We start from the raw sequence: 21,881 nt of genomic DNA on the forward strand, positions 1-21,881 counted from the left end.
ATTCGGAAGTGGCATTGTGGGAAAGGCGCACTTCTATCTCGTTCGTAACTCTTGTTTATCCCGAAGGTATTTACGAGCCCTAACTCTAATCTTGCATGTTTGATTTTTTTTTTCTTTTTTTTTTTTTTTTGCAATTTTTGGGTTATTCGCATTTATAAATGTCTGAAAATAGTGTTGAGGAAGAATAACCCAGTCTAAGTATCGTTAGGCGTCGTCTTATTAGACAGTTTTTGGGTAAAGATATCGGCATATCACAGGGTAACTCATCATCTTTATCCGATAATATTGACGACCCTTTCCAGCCTATATACACCATAAGGTTATTGATGAGTGGCATTTATGCCGCTTTTCCACCCCTTTTCTCTAAAGGATTCTCCCCTCGTTTGCACTTGTTTAAGCCTCTTTAAGCGTTTTTACCTTAGTTTTGCTTTTTCCTTTCTTTTCTCATGTTTCCTTTCTTTTTCCCCTTTTTGTCGGTTTTACTAGAGTTTCTTTGTTGTCCTGTAGGTTCTTGGCCTTGTTGAACGAACCTTGGAATGCACGGCGTGCCATAGAGAGGGAGCGTGAAGATGAAGAGGAGTTGAAGGAAGGAAAAGCACCTAGGTTCGGCCGAACCCCACAATGGTGTGGCCGAACCTAGGTGCGGCCGAACCTGCTTTGAGGTGTGGCCGAACCATCTTGGCAGTTTCAAGCTAGAAAATGGCAGTTTTGCAGAAGTGACCGAACCTCCCAAGTTCGACCAGACCAAGATCAGGAGGGTTCGACCGAACCTACCCAGGGTTCGACCGCACCTACCCTGTGGTCCGGCCGAACCTTCTCCCTGTTCGGTCGGACCAACCTTTTTATTCCAGCTGCTTGTAGGGTTTTGTTAGAGGCGGTTATTTAGAACGTTTTTAATGTAATAGAGGAGGATTAGCTTAAGAGAAAAAAGTAGGTACATTTTAGCCCTAATCTAGAGAGAGAAACTCCATTAGTAGAGAGAGAAAGTGTGGATTTCCATTGATGAACTTGGATATTGAAGAAGGAGCTTGATTGAATCTTTGTAAATCTTCATCTTCAATTAATGAGCAATCTCTTACTCTCTTTCTTTACTTTTGTATTTAGTTTTGTTTGCTTATTTTGATTTTCCTTCTTTTCTTATTGATCATGTTGATACTTATTGATTTGATGATTGATATTGTCTTCAATATGATTTGTGAGTAGTCACCTAACCAAGGGTGTGGGGATGGTGTAGTTGTTAATTGATTCATGCTTATGATGTTGGGGTTAAGTTAATGGTGATTAAAGTCTTTGTATGTTTGATATTCTTTAATCTTCTTGCAAGTGCACATTGTTGGTTGATTAAAGGTGAATCTTTGCTAACAAGAAACGGAAGTTGACTTAGTTAAGGTTCATTGTTATCGATAGTTCATTGATTGCACCTTCTAATATATGGTTCTAGTGTGGAAACATAGAGGCTATGTTAGGAGAAATCAATTAACCCCGGAAGGAGGTTAGATTGATCTTTATTTCGATATTCTTGCATGCTTAGTTTACCATTGCTTTGCTTCCGTGTTATTGCATGATCAATTGACATCTAAATCTACCCACTTCCCTTGGTGTTTAATTATATTAATTTTTAATCATTCTTAATCTTTAGTTTAATCTCTTAGTTATTCACACTTCTTGTCCCGAGGTAGCTTAAGTCTTAAGTAGTGAATGTGGTGTTTATGCATGTCTCCTTGTGATTCGACCCCTATGCTTGCCTTATACTTGTATTAGGTTTGTTTAGGCTATATAAATTGTATTTGATCTAGGGATAGACAATTGATGACGTGTTTATTCCCTTGTCAAATTGGCGCCGTTGCCGGGGAGACGGCTTCCATTGCTTTTTCATTACTTTATTTGAGACTATCTCATTCCTTGTTTGTTAGTATTTGCTTTTACTTGTTACTTGTCAGTGCTTACGTTCTCCTTAGCTTTGTTGTATGAACAGAGGACGAACCCGCTCAAGGTCTTTGATTCCCATCGATCCGGAGCTAGAGAGATCTTTTTCCTTACTTCGAAGAGAAGCGAGAGCGAGGAGTAGAAATTCTCACACCCCAACGAAAGAAGGAGTAAGAGAATTGGAAGATACTCCACCATCTTCACCCTCAAGTGAAGACTTAGATAGCCCTAATTCACCATCAAGTCTGGATATCATCCCCTTTTCAATCTTTAAGTCCGAAAGTGAAGAAGGTTCTAAAATGGGAGAGAATATACCTTTGAGTCGTCTTGGGGCTCCCGAAGCCTTTAGAGCACAAAGTGGGATCCTAACTCCTACCACTCAAGCCAACAATTTCGAAATCAAGCCCAATTTGATTGCTTTGATAGAGAGGAAACAATTCTCGGGTGGAAAATTTGAGAGCCCTCATGAGCATTTAAAAGAATTTGAGAAATATTGTGACACAATCAAAGTCAATGGAGTGACTCAAGAGTACATCCGCCTCAAGATGTTTCCATTTTCTTTAATTGGGAGAGGTCTAGAATGGCTAGAGAAGGAGGTGCCCCCTAACTCTCTCACAACTTAGGACCAAGTAACTACGGCTTTCTTGAGGAGATTTTACAACCATAGGAAGACCGCCGAGGCTCGGTCTTTGATTCAAGGTTTTCGCCAAAAGAGTGGTGAGACTCTAAGTGCGGCATGGGACCGGTACAAAGAGCTTCAACGTCAATGCCCACATCATGGGATACCCCAAGTATCAACTCATCCACACTTTCTACGGAGGTCTCTCACCTCAAGGGAGAACAAGCCTAGACACCGCAGCCGGCGGTCCGATCATGAACAAAGGAGAGGATGAAGTGGAGTGCATCATAGAGGAGGCCGCAAAGCATTATGATGATTGGTATGAAGGAGAAAGGGAGGTTACTTCTAGTAAGGGTGTCTATGCATTGGAGCAAGCCAACGCAATCAACAACCTTTCTACCCAAATCTCCAAGATGGCCAAGCAAATGGATGAATTGATGAAAGAAAGGTCCAACCCTCATGGTAATACCTCCCCTTCAACCAAGGGAGGCAATGGTATGACCACTTCTTCCCCCTCTTCTTATAATAAAATGCTTCAAGGATGCATGTTTTGCTCAAATTGTGAAACCTATGATCATGATACCTCCCATTGTGTGTATGCTTGTGAAGTTCAACCCCCTCCCTATAAACATGATGATAATGTAGAAGATGTCAATGCTATGAATTTTGCTCCTAGAATGGAAAATGTAGGGAACTTGAGGCCAAACTCCAATCAAATGGGGAATTGGAATCAAGGTGGAAACCGTGGTTGGAACCAAAGTGGTGGTGATTATGGTAACAAATACCATGGTGGAGGAGGCCCTTCCAATTTCAATGGAAGAGGCTACTCTAACCAAAGGGGGTATGGTTATCAAAACCAATAACCCAACTCCCGATACCATGACCATCAAAATAAAAATTTTGGTGATCAAGGTAACATGGGAAACAATCGACAAAACAATGTTCTCAACCAAGGCACCGGAGGCAATAGGGGCCAAAATGTTTCTAACTATGCCCAAACCAATAGGCCTCCGGGTTTCCATCAATCCTAACTTCCTCCACCTCAACAACCTCTTCAAATTGAGGCCCCTCCAAATGATCCCGTGATGGCTAAGCTAGATGCCATCATGAAAATGCATGAGGAGGAAAAGAAGAGAAACGAGGAGGATAAAAAGCGAGCCAATGCTCATATGAAAATGCTTGAAACCCAAATTGCTCAACTTGCTTCTAATTCCTCTTCTTCTTCTTCTTCTTCTTCTTCTTCTTCTTCTTCTTCTTCTTCTTCTTCTTCTTCTTCTTCTTCTTCTTCTTCTTCTTCTTCTTCTTCTTCTTCTTCTTCTTCTTCTTCTTCTTCTTCTTCTTCTTCTTCTTCTTCTTCCTCTATCCCTATTCAAGGAGTCAACCCAAAACCTTTGTATGCCGTGACAACAAGGAGTGGAAAGGTAGTAGGGAGTGACCTCTTAGTTGAGAAGGAACCTCAAAATGAAGTAGAGTTAGAGAGAGGGGATGAGAGAACCAAAGAGCCTTCTAATGTTGAGAAGGAGAAGGGTGTTGAGGTGCAAAAGGAGAAAGAAACAACCCCCTTGCCCCTAAATCTCCAACCTAGAGAGGAGAGACTACATTTTCCCCAAATATTTGTGAGAGCTAAGCTTGACGCTTAATTTGGGAAGTTTTTGGATGTGATTAAGAATTTGCATGTTTCCCTTCCTTTTGTTGATGCCATGAAACAAATGCCCCATTACTCTAAGTTTTTGAAAGATCTATTGAGTGGGAGAAGGGAGTGTGAAACGGTGAGCTTGACCGCCAATCGTAGTGTAATCCTTTCCAACAAACTTCCCGCCAAGTTGAAGGATCCGGGTAGCTTTTCCATCCCTTGTTCTATTAATGGCATTGAGTTTGACAAAGCTTTGTCTGATTTAGGAGCAAGTGTGAGCCTCATGCCCTACTCCGTCTACCAAAAGCTTAGTGTAGGAACCCTTTCCCCCACTAACATTACTCTCCAACTAGCGGATCGGTCCATTAAGTTTCCCATGGGTAAGGTTGAGGACATTCCCCTTAGGGTAGGAAAGTTCACATTCCCCGTGGATTTTTATGTGCTAGAGATGGATGAGGATGAGAGGATTCCTATTATCTTGGGTAGGCCGTTTTTAGCCACTTCTAGGGCCATTATTGATGTGAAGGAGGGTAAAATATCTTTGAAAATTGACAATGATTCAATTGAGTTTGATTTGAATAATGTCATGCAACAACCTTCCTCAAGTGGTGAATGCTTTAGAATAGATGTTCTAGATACCATGCTTAGTGAATTTCCTTGTTCCCATTTGCATGCTTCTAACGATCCCCTAGAAAGCGTATGTTTGAATGATTCTAAGCTAGGTGCTCACAAGGACGACATTCAATTCTATGAGGATTTGCTAGAGGATATCAAGAGCGAGTGCATGGATGAGAGCATGGAGGAAGAGGCTTTTCACACCCATGATCTCTTTCAAGTTGAGGAAAGAGAGGAGAGCACCAATGGTAAGGGAGCACCAAAGGTAGACTTGAAACCTCTACCTTTGGGCTTGAGGTATGAATTTCTTGGTTCTAATGAGTCTTTCCCCGTAATTGTTAATTCCAACCTAACGGAGGAGCAAACCTCCCTCTTGATCAATGTTTTGAAAAAACACAAGAAAGGTTTAGGCTATACCATTGATGACATCAAAGGTATAAGTCCTTCTTTATGCATGCACAAAATTGATCTAGAGGGAGATGCCAAACCCGTTAGGCAAAGGCAAAGGAAGCTTAACCCTTCCATGCAAGAGGTTGTGCGGAAGGAAGTGGCTAAGCTTCTTGATGCGGGAATTATATACCCAATTGCTCATAGTGATTGGGTATCTCCCGTGCAAGTTGTGCCTAAGAAAGGGGGAATGACGGTAGTGAAAAATGATCATGATCAACTAGTTCCCACTAGGCTTGTAACCGGTTGGCGCATGTGCATTGACTATCGCCAACTTAACACAAGTACATGCAAAGATCATTTTCCATTACCGTTCATTGATCAAATGTTGGAGAGGCTTACAAATCATTCCTTCTATTGTTTCCTTGATGGTTATTCGGGATTTTTCCAAATCCCGATTGACCCCAAGGATCAAGAGAAGACGACTTTCATATGTCCCTACGGTACTTATGCGTATCGTAGGATGCCTTTCAGGCTTTGTAATGCTCCCGCAACATTTCAACGTTGTATGATGTCTATTTTCAGTGATATGATTGAGGATGAGATAGAGGTCTTTATGGATGACTTCTCCGTTGGATGAGCCACCTATGAAGATTGTCTATCTAATTTATCTCGTTGCTTGGAAAGATGTGAGAGGGCTAACCTCGTGTTGAATTGGGAAAAGTGCCATTTTATGGTAGAAAGTGGGATTGTTCTTGGGCACAAAATTTCCCATGTCGGCATTGAGGTTGATAGAGCCAAGGTAGAGGTCATTGAGAAACTTCCCCCCCCCCACCAACGTGAGGGAATTGAGATCTTTTTTTGGCCATGCCGGGTTCTATCGGCGTTTTATAAAGGACTTTTCTTTGATTGAAAAGCCTCTCACATCCCTATTACAACAAGATAAAGAGTTTATATTTGATGATGCTTGTCAAGAATCTTTTTGTAGGTTGAAAGAGGCCCTTTGCACCGCCCCTATTGTCCAAGGTCCGGATTGGTCTCTTCCATTTGAGCTCATGTTCGATGCAAGCGACAAGGCTATTGGTTCGGTTCTTGGGCAACGAAAGGATGGGAAGCTTCATGTCATACATTATTTGTCCAAAACTCTCAATGATGCCCAACGAAACTACACAACCACTGAGAAGGAGTTCTTAGCTGTTATTCACTCATTTGAGAAGTTTAGAACCTACCTCATTGGTTCTAGGACAATTGTGTACACCGACCATTCGGCTCTCAAATATTTGATAGGGAAGAAGGAAGCTAAACCAAGGTTGTTGAGATGGGTTTTAGTTCTCCAAGACTTTGATTATGAAATGAGAGACAAGAAGGGAGCCGAGAATGTGGTGGCGGATCACCTTTCAAGGTTGGGCGGTGCAAGGTTCAAGGATGATGGTTTGCCAATAGAGGATGCTCTAAGGGATGATGTGCTATATGTTCTTGAGGTGAAGTCAGCTCCATGGTATGCGGATATTGTGAATTACTTGGCTTGTAGTGCCATACCTCCGGATTTCACTTCACAACAACGTCGAAAGCTCAAGCACGAGGCAAAGAGATATATTTGGGATGAACAGATTTTGTTGAAGAGAGGGGTTGATGGGTTGTTGAGGAGATGCGTCACCAACGACGAGTTTCAAAGTGTTCTACATATGTGCCACTCTTCTCCTTGTGGTGGGCATTTGAGTGCTTAAAAAATCCGCCTCAAAAGTTCTTCAATCAATGCTCTTTTGGCCTTCTTTATTCAAGGATTCTTGGATGTTTGTCAAGACCTGCGATAGATGTCAACGGGTGGGGAATATTTCGAGAAGGGATGAAATGCCACAAAACCCCATCCTTGAGCTTGAAGTTTTCGATGTGTGGGCTATAGACTTCATGGGCCCTTTTATCTCCTCAAATGGGAACAAATATATTTTGGTTTCCGTTGACTACGTGTCCAAATAGGCGGAGGCCTTAGCTTCTCCAACAAATGACTCAAAGGTGGTGGTTAACCTTTTCAAGAAAGTGATCTTCCCAAGATTCGGTGTTCCGAGAGCAATTGTTAGTGATGGGGGGGTCACATTTCAAGCACCACACCTTCGTCCGACTACTTGAGAAATATGGGGTATCTCACAAGCGAGGGCTTGCCTATCACCCCCAAACAAGTGGTCAAGCGGAGGTCACCAATAGAGAGCTCAAAGTGATCTTGGAGAAGACATTTGCCAGAACGAGGAAGGATTGGTCCTCTAAACTCATTGATTCTCTATGGGCTTACAGGACCGCCTTCAAGACGCCAATTGGGACCACCCCTTACAAGCTTGTATATGGGAAGAATTGTCATTTTCCCGTGGAGATGGAGCATCGTGCTCATTGGGCGATCAAGCAAATCAACTTGGATCTCCATAGTGCGGGGGAGCAAAGGCTTTTAGAGTTGCATGAGCTAGAGGAGTTGAGGTTGAGTGCCTATGAGAATGCAAGTATGTATAAGGCAAGATCAAAAGCGTGGCACGACGCTCAAATCATCAAGAAAGATTTTGTCAAAGGGCAAAAGTTGATCCTCTTCAACTCGAGGTTGAAGCTCTTCCCGGGCAAGCTCCGATCAAGATGGAGTGGGCCATACATTGTTACGGAGGTATTTTCGTATGGTGCATATGAAATTTTCCAAGATGGCCACTCCCCTTTCAAAGTCAACGGCCACCACCTCAAGCCTTATTTTGAAGGATCCCCAAGTGATGAACCAATTTCAGTTACTCTAATTGATGTGCATCGTCAATTCCACCCTCCTTAATCATCTCGAAGAACGTCGAGCTAACGACGCTAACCAAAAGCGCTTCCGGGAGGCAACCCGAGTTTCTAACCCTCTTTTACTTTCTTCTCTTCATGTTGATTTCATTTTTCTATCTACAACTTGGATTGTTGGGATTTGTGAGTTTCGATTGTATTTGTGTCTTTGATAAACGGTGCATCTAGCATGATTGTATGGAGTTTAGATGTGTATTGAGGACTATTTTTGCTTGTGAGATTCTTTATGGGAGTTTGGCCGAACCACTTTATGTTCGGCCACTGCAGAATTTTCAAGGATTTATGGCAACATTCTGCCAAGACTTGAATATTGCATTTTGGCAGGAGGTTCGACCGAACCTAAGGAAAGTGCGACCGAACTTCTACTGTAGTTCGGCCGAACTGCCCTCCAGGTTCGGTCACTCCCCTATTTTCGTCAAATTTCAGGAACTTTCTGCCAAAATGTGCACAGATCAGTTTTCAGAGCAGGTTCGACCGAACCCAGGGTTGGTTCGACCGAACTTCTACTGTAGTTCGGCCGAACTTCTTTCCAGGTTCGGTCACTCCCCCATTTTTGCAAATTTGCTGTAACTTCCTGCCTTTTTTTGAGAAAACATGTTTCCAGCTTGAGTTCGACCGAACCCATGGTATGTTCGATCGAACTTCTACTGTGGTCCGACCGAACATACCCTTGGTTCGGTCGAAACTATCTTCAATTTTGAAAAAAAAACGCTGCTGCTTCTTTTATTTTGCTGCTGATTTTTGTGGCCCTCTACTCCCATTTCGCATCTCACCAACCATTTTCTCCTCTTTCTCACTCTAAACCTCCATTACAAACCCCCTTACAACCTCAAACCTCCATCAAAATCACTCCAATCTTCACTTTTTCTCAATCATTTTCCATCCTCTACTCAATTTCTCCAATCTCTACAAAAAAATTCCTCACAAAAACCCCATCTTTTTATTTTCCCCAATTTCAAGGGTTTAAGTGTCTTGGTGTTTTTGGTTTTCTACTTACATCCAATCAATTGTGGTATGGTTTTCCTAGCTTTTGCAAGTTTATTTCTTCAATTTCTCATAGTTTTAATATGCTTTACATGTCTAAGTATGAATTGTGGTACTATTGAAATTGTTAGTAATGACTTGTTTGAATTATGTGGTTAATTGGATTTACTAGTTGCAATTGATTGGTTGTTAATTGTGGAACATGTTCTTATGATGATTATGCATGTTTGCCTTGGTTTTATTCGATTTCAATGTTTTTGTTGAAGAATGTTGATTTCACACTAGGGTGTTCATGTTACTATTGCATGATTGAGAAATTTATGAGTGGGATGTTGTTGGAGATTGTTATTCATTGTATTGGGTTGTTTTTGATGGTTTGATGGAAGGTTGTCATGGAAATTAGGGGATATCATGCCGAATTTCACCTAGAATTTGTTAGAACTCATATAGGAATGACATAGGATTTCTTATTCTAACCTTGGTTCAAATGTATTCATGCAAGCCTTGAATTGTTTACATCAATTGTATTCATGCTCTGTTTTCTTAATACATGCATACACTTTTACCTTGGCTAGTCTCCTTTGTCATTCCTTTTAATTTGTTCTAATAATATGCCCTTGGTGAATTTGTAGAACCAAAATGTGGGGCAAAAGCAAAAGCAAGGGACAATCAAAGAGGAAGAGAGTTGGAGAATCAACAGGGCCACAGTTCCCACCTCCTCCCGGCATTAATGATCATGGCATTGTTGCCTCGGATGAGCAGTTTTGGCCAATCTACGAGTCTCTCATCAAGCGGCCAATCCGCTCCACAAGATTCTTTTGCCCTCAAACTTTGAGGAAGCTTGGCATTTATCATGAGGTGGTCAGGTTGGCTACCAATTTTGGATGGGGTGAATTCATTCACCTCCACGCTTACACCTACGAGCGTGTCACCTTGGAATTCCTTGCCTCACTTCGCAAGGAAGTCATTGAGCCGGAAGACGATGATGAAGACCCTCAACTTATGATCCACTTCCGAATGTTCAACGAGGATCACTCTTTGTCGGAAACCGAGCTTAATGAGATATTCTTTTGGCACGCCACCACACTTGACCACCCGTCCGAAATGACCTCCACCCACCGCATCCCATACAACGAGCAAGAGTGGTGGAGGAGCATCACAAACAAGGATAGGTTCCAAACAAACACCTCAAAGGTTAACAACATCATTCACCTAGCCTTGAGGTATTTCGTACGACTCCTCCAATATGCCGTGTTTTTCAAAGCCAACCTCGGATCAATGGTGAAGGATGAGGTGGCTTGCCTATTCTTGGCCGACAATCCTCAACGACTCAAGTTTCAATGCTCTTCAACATTCATCCAAAGGCTCTTGGATACTAGGGACAACCGCCTCGGGGATGAAATTTTCATGGGTGGCATGATCACTATCATTGCCCTTTCTTTAAAGAATGGGAAGTACAAAGAGGAAATTGAAATGCTCCCACCCGTGCACCAATCCCGAGAGGAGATCAATGACGAGTCCCCTCCCTACTATCTTTCCATAAGTGCCCTTCGACACAACCGGTTCATCAACTACACCACAAGCAAGCGCCGGTTCATCCTTTTGGTTGATAGAGAGATAGAGTGGTGTGTCCTACCGGACCCCACCCTCACTACGGTGAACCACTCCGCTCCTCTCAAATGGAAGATCCCTCAGCAAGCCATCCCCAATGAGCTGAGACGATCTAGAGCTCGAGGAGGAGTCCCTCAACCTCCACCAGCCTTTCAAGCGGAGCAAGGTCCCCCCTTTCAAGGGGGAGGTGAGGCATCTTCTTCTTCTTCCATTCCTCCTTTTGATATAAATGCCCTTCGTAGTACCCTCGATGATATTCGTCGAGACAATCAAGCTTCCATTGAACAATGGGGGTACTATGCAAGGGCAAACTATGACAATCTCGTGCAAGCGGGCATTCAAGCCCCCTATGTGAACTACCCTTACCACCCTCCTCAAGAGGGTCCGGTAAACCATTGGGGACCCTATGATCCTCAAAAACCCACCCCCCCTTTCTATGCCTATTGGGAAGGTCCCATCGAGCCTTCCCAACGCATCGGCACCCCACCATACAACCCCTATCGTCCGGGTGGATGTGATCCGGCTTATGACCCGGCATCCACATCCACCCCCGAACCTTTTGATGGCGGTTGGGGTGACCAAGGGTTGCCCTATGAGAACTTCAACCAACCCCACCACCCTTTTATGGACACTCCCGGGTTTGATCCTAATAACCCCCCTCATCCATGGGGGCAAGGAGATGATAACCAGTGATGAGGGTTCCATTTCCCCCCCGGTCTTCTAACTTATAACTTTTGCTCGGGACGAGCAAAAGAATAGTGTGGGGGAGGATGTCCTTTTGGTTGGTTGAAGTGTACATAGGAAGGTAGAGTGGTAGGGTAGTTGCTTGCACATAAGGAGGATAGTGGCCTTGTGGTGTTGATGGCGTTGTGATGGTGGTGATAATGTTGTGATGATGATATTGTGATGGTGATGTGATGAGATGGTGATGTGGTGATGATATTGATGTGGTGATTTGATGGTGATGATGATGATGTTTTATGATTGTTTTTGTTGATTTCTGATGATTTTCTTTGATGATTCCTGAGTTTTTGTAGGTGCAGATGCTCCCGAGAGAAAAATCCAAATCCAAATTCCCGAAAATCCAAATCCCCTTAATACAAACTTTGTAGATAGCTTTTTATTTATTCTTCTTCTTTTTGTTTATTTCTTTAGCCTTCCTCCTTGTTTTCTAACTTTTTCTTGTTTTGTTGTAGTTTCTTTTGTTTGGCTCACTTTTCTTGAGGCTTGAGACCGGAGATGTAGGAAGTTAAGGAGCAACCCGAGCTCCCTTGGTGAGATTGGTTCTATTGCCTTGTCTTCTATAATCAAGCGGCATTTGGTGAGACCTTTCCTTTACTTTTCCTTTTCTTTTTCTTTCTTTTTGAGTGCTTAGTTTAGGTTAGTTTAGGAAGAGTTGAATGGTTCGAGGTTGATTGATTGCGATTCTAAGGAACCTGGGATCGTTGATGTTGATATCAACGATCACTTGTATGTCGATTGGGATTTATTTGACTTATATGCCTCGATTATGAACCTTTTAATTTCTTCCTCTTTCTTGTGTGTTTTTCTTGTTCTCTTTTGTGTAACAAGCATTACCTTGGCAAGTTGAAATATTTCTGATGTGGATTTGCTCATTCATTTGGATTTGAGACTTTGTGTGCCTTCTTGATGACATGACTTTGAATGGTTACCGTCCTAGTTGAAGAGGGTCTTCACGGTTTGAGTGTGCTTAGGGTTGAACTAGACACATTTTAAGCTAAGGTAGCCCGGTTTAGAACTCTTGAGGACGTTTGAACCCCTAGTTCACGGGAAAGTGGTAAGATGGTGTTGCTCTCCGTAGTGAATAGGATTCCCTTGGTTGGTATTTGCTTATTTTCATATCCCTTGTGAGCGATTATTGTTCAAGCCTCCATCACTTTTTTTGAGCGGCATTTTGGATCCTTAACTATGCGTGTCTTAATCCTTGTGTTGGTATCCAGCTCCCAAGATCGTGATCATATAACTCTAGAGGAGGAAGAAGGCATTTCTTCTCATTTTTCTTTGTTTTCCTTGTGTTTTGTTACAAATTTGGTTTTTATTTTACATATACCTTCTTGCTAGCCATGTTGAGCCTTATTTCCCCTTTCTTGGTTAAACCACATTACAAGCCTAGGGACCTATGTTCTACCAACCCTTATAGTTAGTGAAGCATCGGCTTGTGAGGTTCGAGTTTGAGAGTCTTGATTTTAAGCAAGGAAGTTGTGCAATTTGGTTCGAATGAGGTCTTGAAAGTCTATTCATAAAAGTGTGCAAAAGGTTTGGCAAGGAAGTTGTAATTTATGAAAACCAAACACCATTAAAAAAAAAAAAATTGAGTATTGTCATGTAATTTGTATTGAAGGTTGTGATTTGAAATTTAGGTTAGATTCCTATGTTGTTATTGAGAGATGGCCACTTTTATGCTTCACTTAGGAGTTTCCACCAATGATTTCAAATTAATTCCTTACCTTAACCTTTAGCCATGACATTACAACCCTAGATATAAGACCCTTGGACTTTAGAGGGGCGTGGTCAACAAACGGTGGAGGGAGATAGATTTCAACCCTATGGAGAGAGTATGCATAGTTGAGATGTCGAGATAACCTCATTGTTCCACACAGAAATATCTTTTCCGGTTCCCTCGAGGAATCATGAGGAGCTAACCAGGGGATGAATGGAAACTAGTGGAGAGAACGTGGACCGTCTTGGTTGGGGCTAGGGCGGAAGATGAAATCATTAGTTCTCTATGCTTAGCTTAGGTTTGTCTCCTTCAACCATGAGCATCTTGGAACGTGTTTTCCCTCTTGAATTGAGAAAGGTAAGTATTCTTTGGTCCATGTCCCTACATCTGATTCCAATTGAAGCATTTCCTACCTTGAGGTTTGATCGGTTTTCTTAAAGCCTTGTCATGTCATGTTTGTTGTGTGTGTTGCCTTCTTGTCTTAGTTTCCCTTGCTTGAGGACAAGCAAAAGGCAAGTGTGGGGGATTTTGATGAGTGGCATTTATGCCGCTTTTCCACCCCTTTTCTCTAAAGGGTTCTCCCCTCGTTTGCTCTTGTTTAAGCCTCTTTAAGCGTTTTTACCTTAGTTTTGCTTTTTCCTTTCTTTTCTCATGTTTCCTTTCTTTTTCCCCTTTTTGTCGGTTTTACTAGAGTTTCTTTGTTGTCCTATAGGTTCTTAGCCTTGTTGAACGAACCTTGGAATGCACGGCGTGCCATAGAGAGGGAGCGTGAAGATCAAGAGGAGCTGAAGGAAGGAAAAGCACCTAGGTTCGGCCGAACCCCACAATGGTGTGGCCGAACCTAGGTGCGGCCGAACTTGCTTTAAGGTTCGGCCGAACCATCTTGGTATTTCAAGCTAGAAAATGGCAGTTTTGCAGGAGTGACCGAACCTCCCAAGTTCGACCAGACCATAATCAGGAGGGTTCGACCGAACCTACCCAGGGTTCGACCGAACCTACCCTGTGGTCCGGCCGAACCTTCCCCCTATTCGGTCGGACCAACCTTTTTATTCCAGCTGCTTGTACGGTTTTGTTAGAGGCGGTTATTTAGAACGTTTTTAATGTAATAGAGGAGGATTAGCTTAATAGAAAAAAGTAGGTACATTTTAGCCCTAATCTAGAGAGAGAAACTCCATTAGTAGAGAGAGAAAGTGTGGATTTCCATTGATGAACTTGGATATTGAAGAAGGAGCTTGATTGAATCTTTGTAAATCTTCATCTTCAATTAATGAGCAATCTCTTACTCTCTTTCTTTACTTTTGTATTTAGTTTTGTTTGCTTATTTTGATTTTCCTTCTTTGCTTATTGATCATGTTGATGCTTATTGATTTGATGATTGATATTGTCTTCAATATGATTTGTGAGTAGTCACCTAACCAAGGGTGTGGGGATGGTGTAGTTGTTAATTGATTCATGCTTATGATGTTGGGGTTAAGTTAATGGTGATTAAAGTCTTTGTATGTTTGATATTCTTTAATCTTCTTGCAAGTGCACATTGTTGGTTGATTAAAGGTGAATCTTTGCTAACAAGAAACGGAAGTTGACTTAGTTAAGGTTCATTGTAATCGATAGTTAATTGATTGCATCTTTTAATATATGGTTCTAGTGTGGAAACATAGAGGCTATGTTAGGAGAAATCAATTAACCCCGGAAGGCGGTTAGATTGAGTTTTATTTCGATATTCTTGCATGCTTAGTTTACCATTGCTTTGCTTCCGTGTTATTGCATGATCAATTGGCATCTACATCTACCCACTTCCCTTGGTGTTTAGTTATATTAATTTCTAATCATTCTTAATCTTTATTTTAATCTCTTAGTTATTCACACTTCTTGTCCCGAGGTGGCTTAAGTTTTAAGTAGTGAATGTGGTGTTTATGCATGTCTCCTTGTGGTTCGACCCCTATGCTTGCCTTATACTTGTATTAGGTTTGTTTAGGCTATATACATTGTATTTGATCTAGGGATAGACAATTGACGACGTGTTTATTCCCTTGTCAGTTATCGCTAACTGTAAAAGGGCCCTTCGACCTAATAACCCCGACATCCCTGATAATACTGAGGTTCTTGATATTCAGCCTATTAGTGTCTGTTATCATTTACACAGCTTTGCCGAGAAACGTTTTATTGATCAATACGGCTCTAACGTGGGTAATATAGGCGTGACTACCGCGTCAATGCTGAGAACAAAGCGAACCAGTTATCAACTTGAGGCTGCGGCCAAAGCTGCCGCTGAATAGGCTAAATCCAGCAAGAAACTTGGACAAGTTCAAGTGGTGAGCTCCAGTTCTGAATCTAGCGGTAGGGAGGCCAACTTGAACCAACAGGGAGATCAGGCTTCTCCTGTTCATGAGTCTGCTGTTAACTCTGTTCTTGGTGATGATGCTATCCTAGAAGATAGTGTCAAAACCGATAGTAGGGAAGACGTAATTGACCTTAAATCAGAGGTTATCCAGGAGGAGAGTTTAGATAAGGGGTACAACTCCGAAACTGATGATGCTGACTATCGACGACCTCTCGTCTTGCCAGACAAAGATAAGCAAATAATTCATGGAGACGGTCTTGGAAAGGATTACTGCCATCGTGCTAAACGATTCTACAAATTGCTCGATGGGTATGAACTGACTCTTCCTCCTTCTGGGTCGTCAATATTAGACTGCCTTGCTGGTCATGTAGCTATCTATGCCAAACATTTTGATTTTGGCTTGCGTTTCCCCCTTCATTCTTTTGTTGTAAAAATTTTAAGAGCCTGGAATGTATGTCTGGTCCAGCTAACTCCTCCTACCATTCGCGCCGTTATTGCCCTTGTATGCGTTATGTTGTACAGAAACTTTCCGTTAACGCTTAACACCTTTTGGAGGCTGCTATCTTTAAAGAGAGATGGGCAATCTGAAGGGTGGTGGTCTTTGTATACTTCTCCCTGTAAATATACTGTTCATCCTAAACTGTCAAGCTGTAAGGGCTGGCAGGTTAAGTTTTTCTTCATGTCGGTTCCTGACGACTTTTCAATCAGGAGGACATTTTTTCACCCTCACCCACGATTTGGTACTAACCCCAAGAGAGATCTCAGCAAACATGAACTTCGGGTTGTTAACTACTTTGACATAGTGGAGGCTGATGACGGAAATGGTAGAACCCGTCTAACTCTAAAGGTGTGGGTGCCAAATGTGGGTTATATTCTCGGTAACGCTCCCTTATCTCATGTCGGTCTTTGCTGGACTGATAGTTATGGTATTAATTCATCATTTTCATCATCATTCATTTCATTTTCATTTTTTTTAGGTTTTTTCTAAGCTATGCCCCCAGAGTTATTGAATTTCTAAGCTTTACCCATGCTTTTCAAACTTATAAGGTGTGCCCTCCACCTCATGATATTTTATCAACAATACCCTTTGACAGCCATATCCGTTAATGAAAATTAAGTTAAATCATCAACAATGGTGTCATGGCATTATTAATTTGACACGTATCCCGTTCTAATTGATTTTAACACTTTGAAATAAATTTTAAAATTAGAAAAAAAAACTATTGAGGTTGAGGGCACAACTTAGACGTTTGAAAAAGGATGGGCACAACTTAGAAACCGAAGAAGTTTGGGGGCATAACTTAGAAAAACTCATTTTTTTGTTTTTGTTTTTGAACACGAATATATTTATGTATATGCTTGGGATTTACTATCGGCATTTATACTTGGTGATTCATGTTATATTTTTTTTAAATGTCAGGTGTTGACAAGCTAGACAACAAGCAACTTGGGTTGTCAGCTGACGGGAAGAGAGTCATCAGACGCTGTCCAAAAGCCCCCAAAACAAGCTACGACACCCTTGCTTCCTACTGTAGCCATGCTTCCCCTGTTAACCCCAAGAGAAAAGCTGAATCAATGGTTGATGAGAATGCCAAGAAAAGGAAGTTGAGATCACTTGCCAATCGGCGCGGAGGTTCCATTGGAACCAACAATGTAAGACAGGCCGACAAACGAGCTTCAAAGAAAACTCCGGGTGCTGAGAACCAGGAGAAGCCTTAATCTCCAAAGCACACTGATGTCTAGGATAAAAAAATTGTTCCTTCAACCGTGTCAAGACTTCTATCGGAAGGAGTGATAATCAAGGATATCACTCACATATCGGAGTCTCCTTCTCCACCTCGGACCAACACGGCCAGACAACCAGAAACTCAGGCCAGGACTGTTGCTGCCGGCGGTTCTGATGTTAGCGCCCCTGGTCTCATATATCGGCCCAATTAATGGATTGAACGCACAGAGGGGAGGATTACCGATGAAGTTGCCAATAGGTTCTCCATTCCCGAAGGCCATTCAGGGGACCGTTGGCAACCAGAGCTTGATGTATGCTGGAATGAATCATTGTTCACCAACGACCCTATGCGAGGAGGGAATCTCGGCTATTGACTCTTTCGCAATCTGGCGCCTCCCATGGATAGGCCTGCTGGTGTTTTCGGCCCTCTTGCCGCTCAACACATGCACGACTTGATGAAGGTATTTCTTTTATATTGCATGCTTTTTTGCCGTTTTCTTACTTTATTGTTATTATTATTTTTTTTATTTACTTATATGCTTCTTCCTCTTTCTTATTTAGGCCGTTATGTCTGGTAATGAGCTTGTGGAGATGTATTGGTACTACCAAGAGCAACATCATCAAGTATCTTCCAACCAAGGAGCCTTGCAAACAACCTTGGATAATGCTGATAAGGTCAATTCTAAGATCAAGGAGGCCAAACAGAAAGATGATCTTGAGATGGCGATCCTCAAGGATAGAGTTGCCAAGCTTGGGGGGGGGGGTTTGAGAAGGAGGCTCAGCTCCTTAAAGACCAGCTTGCCGAGAAGAACAAAGCTGTGGAGCGCCTTCCTTCTTTCGAGAAGGAGCTTTCTCATGCCAAAGTCTCCATCCACAACCTCGAAGACAAGATCCAGAAGATGGAGGCAAATAAACCTGGAATTCGCCAAAAAGCAGTTTGCCGTTATTTGGTCTCCAAAGAATTCTGCACCCGGCTTCAAGACTGTTTTGATGGGGGGGAGGACTGCTGCTCAAAGATGCGTTGCTCAAGTTGCCGGCTGGAAGAAATCTGACTGGGCCAAGGTTGAGAAAGCTTTTAATGACAGAGCTCACAAAATTCCTTCCGGCTTTGAGCTACAAGAGTTTGCCGAGGAAGATCCCCTCAACTTTGAGCCAATTGCAGATGACGGCCCCTCAAACCCCAGTATTCTGAACTCTCCTGAGCCTGAAAATGTGCAAGCTTGAAGGGGCAAGTAGTCATCACCGACATCATCCTGTGGATCTTGTGTAATAGGGCCTTATCAACCATAATATCAAACTTTTAATCGTTTGCTTTTGTTACCGTTCTTTTACAATGATGTTTTAGCGGCATATACCCTTTTTTGTGGTGATGCTTGTCGATTGTCATTCTTGTTTTTAGTTTCTTGAAAAATTTACCTTCACTGCTAGCATGTTATATACCTATCTTAGCTACCAATTTTCGTACTTTCATTTCCGTACTTTAATTTGCCATCTTATCTAAATACTGTTATCACAACTATATCGGTTTCATATTTAGCCATCATTAATAATTGACAATATATTAGTATTTAACTTATCGGCTTCATAATTAACAATCATGTCAGACCTACTTAAATCATCATATGTCAAATTTATTTATAGATATCCTTATCTCTTGCCTCCCCAGTTCACGTGTCTATTATACAGACATGTGCACTAATATGATGGCCATTGAATTCTTGAAGAATTTTGCTTTTTTTTTTGTTGCTGTTTCAGAGTATAATGCCGGTCACCTAAGGCACTATTTTCATAGTCAGTTAGCTACCCTTCTCAAGTCGGCATATACTATGAGTTGATTTTGCCAGTATTATATTTTGAACCAGCAACCTCGTGAGTTAATGAATACAACTGATCAGATTGTAAGTGCATTATCTCCACGAAAGCGGTTTTAAGCTGTCCATCCCACTTAACGATGTTTTGTTAAGTGGAGGATGCCTGTTTCATACACAATAGAGGATAATTTTCCTTTTACTTATCATTGATATCATTCAGAATTTATACATCAATATCAGTTATATACTTAACAAAAGCAATTTACATCATCCTCTCAAACATAATACTTCTTAAGCACTGTTGTATTCGAGACATTTTTCAATGGTTTTCCGTCCATTATTTCCAAGTAAAATGATCCCTGCATGACCATATACCTAATCCTATATGGCCCTTCCCAGTTTGCCGTTAACTTTCCATCTTCATTTCCCTTTCTTGTTGTTGCTGTTCTGCGCAGCACCAAATCTCTTGTACTCAAAGGTCGACGGTTGACTCTTTTGTTATATGCCCATGGCATTTTGTCTTTGTATGTGGCTGATTTAACTGCCGCTTTCTCTCGCACCTCTGGCAGGAATCGTAGCTGTTGCCTCAACAACAAATCATTCTGTTCCTCACTATAATGCTGAATTCTGAATGTCGGCCATCCTACCTCTTCCGCTACAACTGCTTTTTTCCCAAAGACTTAACTGAAAGGTGATTCGCCCGTGGCTTCTGTGATTGTTGTTCTTGTTTTCCCATAGTATTTTTGGTATTAGATTATCCCATTACTCCTTTGCATCCTCTATTTTCTTCTTTATTGCCATTATGATTTGTTATTTGCCGCCTCTGCTTGGCCGTTTGACTATGAATGACAAACCGCAGCATATGCAAACTTGACTTTGTACATGGTCAAAAGATCCTTCAGTGGCCTACAATCAAATTGAGATCCATGATCGAAAACCATTGCCATCGGCAATCCAAATCTTGTGAAAATATATTTCCAAATGAACTTCTTCACCTCATACACTGATATCTTCGTTACTAGCTAATCTATCCATTTTATGAAATAATCAATGCCGACTAGGAGAAACGTTCTTCCACCTGTTGCTGACGGAAACGACCCCACTATATCCATTCCCCATTGTGCAAAAGGAACTGGATCAAATATCGGCATCAAATTATTTGGTGGTAGGTTGATAGCTGGGGAAAACTTTTGACATTTATCACATTTATTCACATACTGGGAGGCATCTTCATTAATTGTTGGCCAATAATACCCCCTTCTCATTTCTTCTCATGATAAAGCTCGTGCACCTTGATGATTTCCACAAGTTCCTTCATGTATCTCTGTTAGTTGAGACGATTAATACAAGAGGGGGGGTGAATTGTATCGAGTTCCTAATTAGTACTTTTTGCGGATTAATAAACAATGCATATAGGAACTTGCAAGCACACATAGATTTTACGAGGAAACCTTCCAGGGCCCAACTGGAAGTAAAACCTCGACCCTGCCTTAGGGATTTTAAACACACAAACTCCACTATAATAGGGCAAACACCAAGTTACAACCTATTAGACACGGACCTTTAGTTTCACAAGTTCCTCACTGGACTTGCTACTTGATAGGACCCTATCCTACCCAACCTAAGCACCACACTTAGATTCACTCGTACTGCCAAAGTACTACACGTACTGCCAAAGTACAAACTCTCAGCCTCACCAAGAAGCTTACAAAACTGTGTATGAAATAAACAATAAACTCACCTAAATAACCTAACCCAATACAAATGTACGACACCTAGTATGTTAGGCAAGCAATGCACGAAATCCGAAACTAATATGACAAGTTAGAAGCTTGGTAAACTTACTCAATTACGCACAATGATTTCTTCACGCATGAACTCGCAAAAACCTAAAACCATTTTGCTCTCTACTATTTATACAAGTCATACTCGTATAGAAAGTAGGTTTTCTAAAAGATAAATAAGTTAACTTAACTTATCTTTAAAACACGGTTTTACGTAAATCAAGTGAATAAAATCTTTTCCGGAAAATAAAGATAAAAAGATATTTTGTTAAAAAGAATTATTTTTTAACAAACCGATTTAAAGAAAATAAAACATTTAGAAAATCTTTTCCTAAAATTTATCTTTTATTACTTTCCGTATTATTTTTATTTACCAAGCCAACTTGTCACGCTTCTAATAAATTTCGTGCAATAACCTACTTAACATATTAACAATAATCTAGAAGATAAAAATCTTAACTAAATTAATAGCTGCGCCGCGCTTTTGTTCAGGTATATTACTTGGGCTCCAAGCTTGTTAAGTTCCACCAAAGAACCTAAGCTTGTTGTCTTCAAGTTCCTGTTAGGGAACGTTCCTGTTAGGGAAACCGGTTCTTGTTAGAGAACTCTTCTTCTAATTTGTTTAACCTCTAAAGATCTCTTCATGTCTTCTTAGTTCCAGCTACTTCTTCCATCACCACGATCAACTTCACCTAAACTAATCAAACACTTGAAAACCTTTATCAGTCGAGTTTGCTTTTGTTTAAGTTCCTCATCATCAAAACCTTTATGCTTCAACAATTTCCCCCTTTTTGATGATGACAAACTTAAGAAAACTCTAGAAACAAGTTAAACAAAATAGAAGGTCGTATTTTAGTGTTTTTGGTTTATTGACTGAAAGTAAACACACACTGAAATAAAAAAAAAAAACAGAAACAAAATAGACAAAATAAACAAAGTAAACTAAACAGAAATAAACTAAACTACTATAGCATCATATCAGAGAAATTTATAATACTTTCTCAACTGGAACCCAAACAACTTCAGCATCCAAGTTTGCTTCTTCTTTTCCCCCTTTTGGCATTATAAAAAAGTCTTGCTTTTTTAAGTTTATTAAGCATCTAGCCAAAACCCCACAAGCAATTCATCGAGTGTGGGAAACTGAAGGCATCGCTGCTAACTTCCCTTTA

At 41.3% G+C, this 21,881-nt stretch overlaps 1 non-coding gene and 1 pseudogene across 1 annotated transcript; one reads left to right on the forward strand and one right to left on the reverse strand.

Moving 5' to 3' along the window:
• Window positions 1-21,881, forward strand: part of LOC145610612 (uncharacterized) — a 149,414-nt pseudogene that overhangs the window by 10,031 nt on the left and 117,502 nt on the right.
• Window positions 2,605-2,710, reverse strand: LOC145612817 (small nucleolar RNA R71). The gene has a single exon (XR_014106733.1). It is a non-coding gene; the product is annotated as a small nucleolar RNA R71 (small nucleolar RNA).

Source organism: Chenopodium album, chromosome 24 (assembly GCF_948465745.1).
Source record: "Chenopodium album chromosome 24, dcCheAlbu1.1, whole genome shotgun sequence".
Taxonomy (NCBI): Eukaryota; Viridiplantae; Streptophyta; class Magnoliopsida; order Caryophyllales; family Amaranthaceae; genus Chenopodium; species Chenopodium album.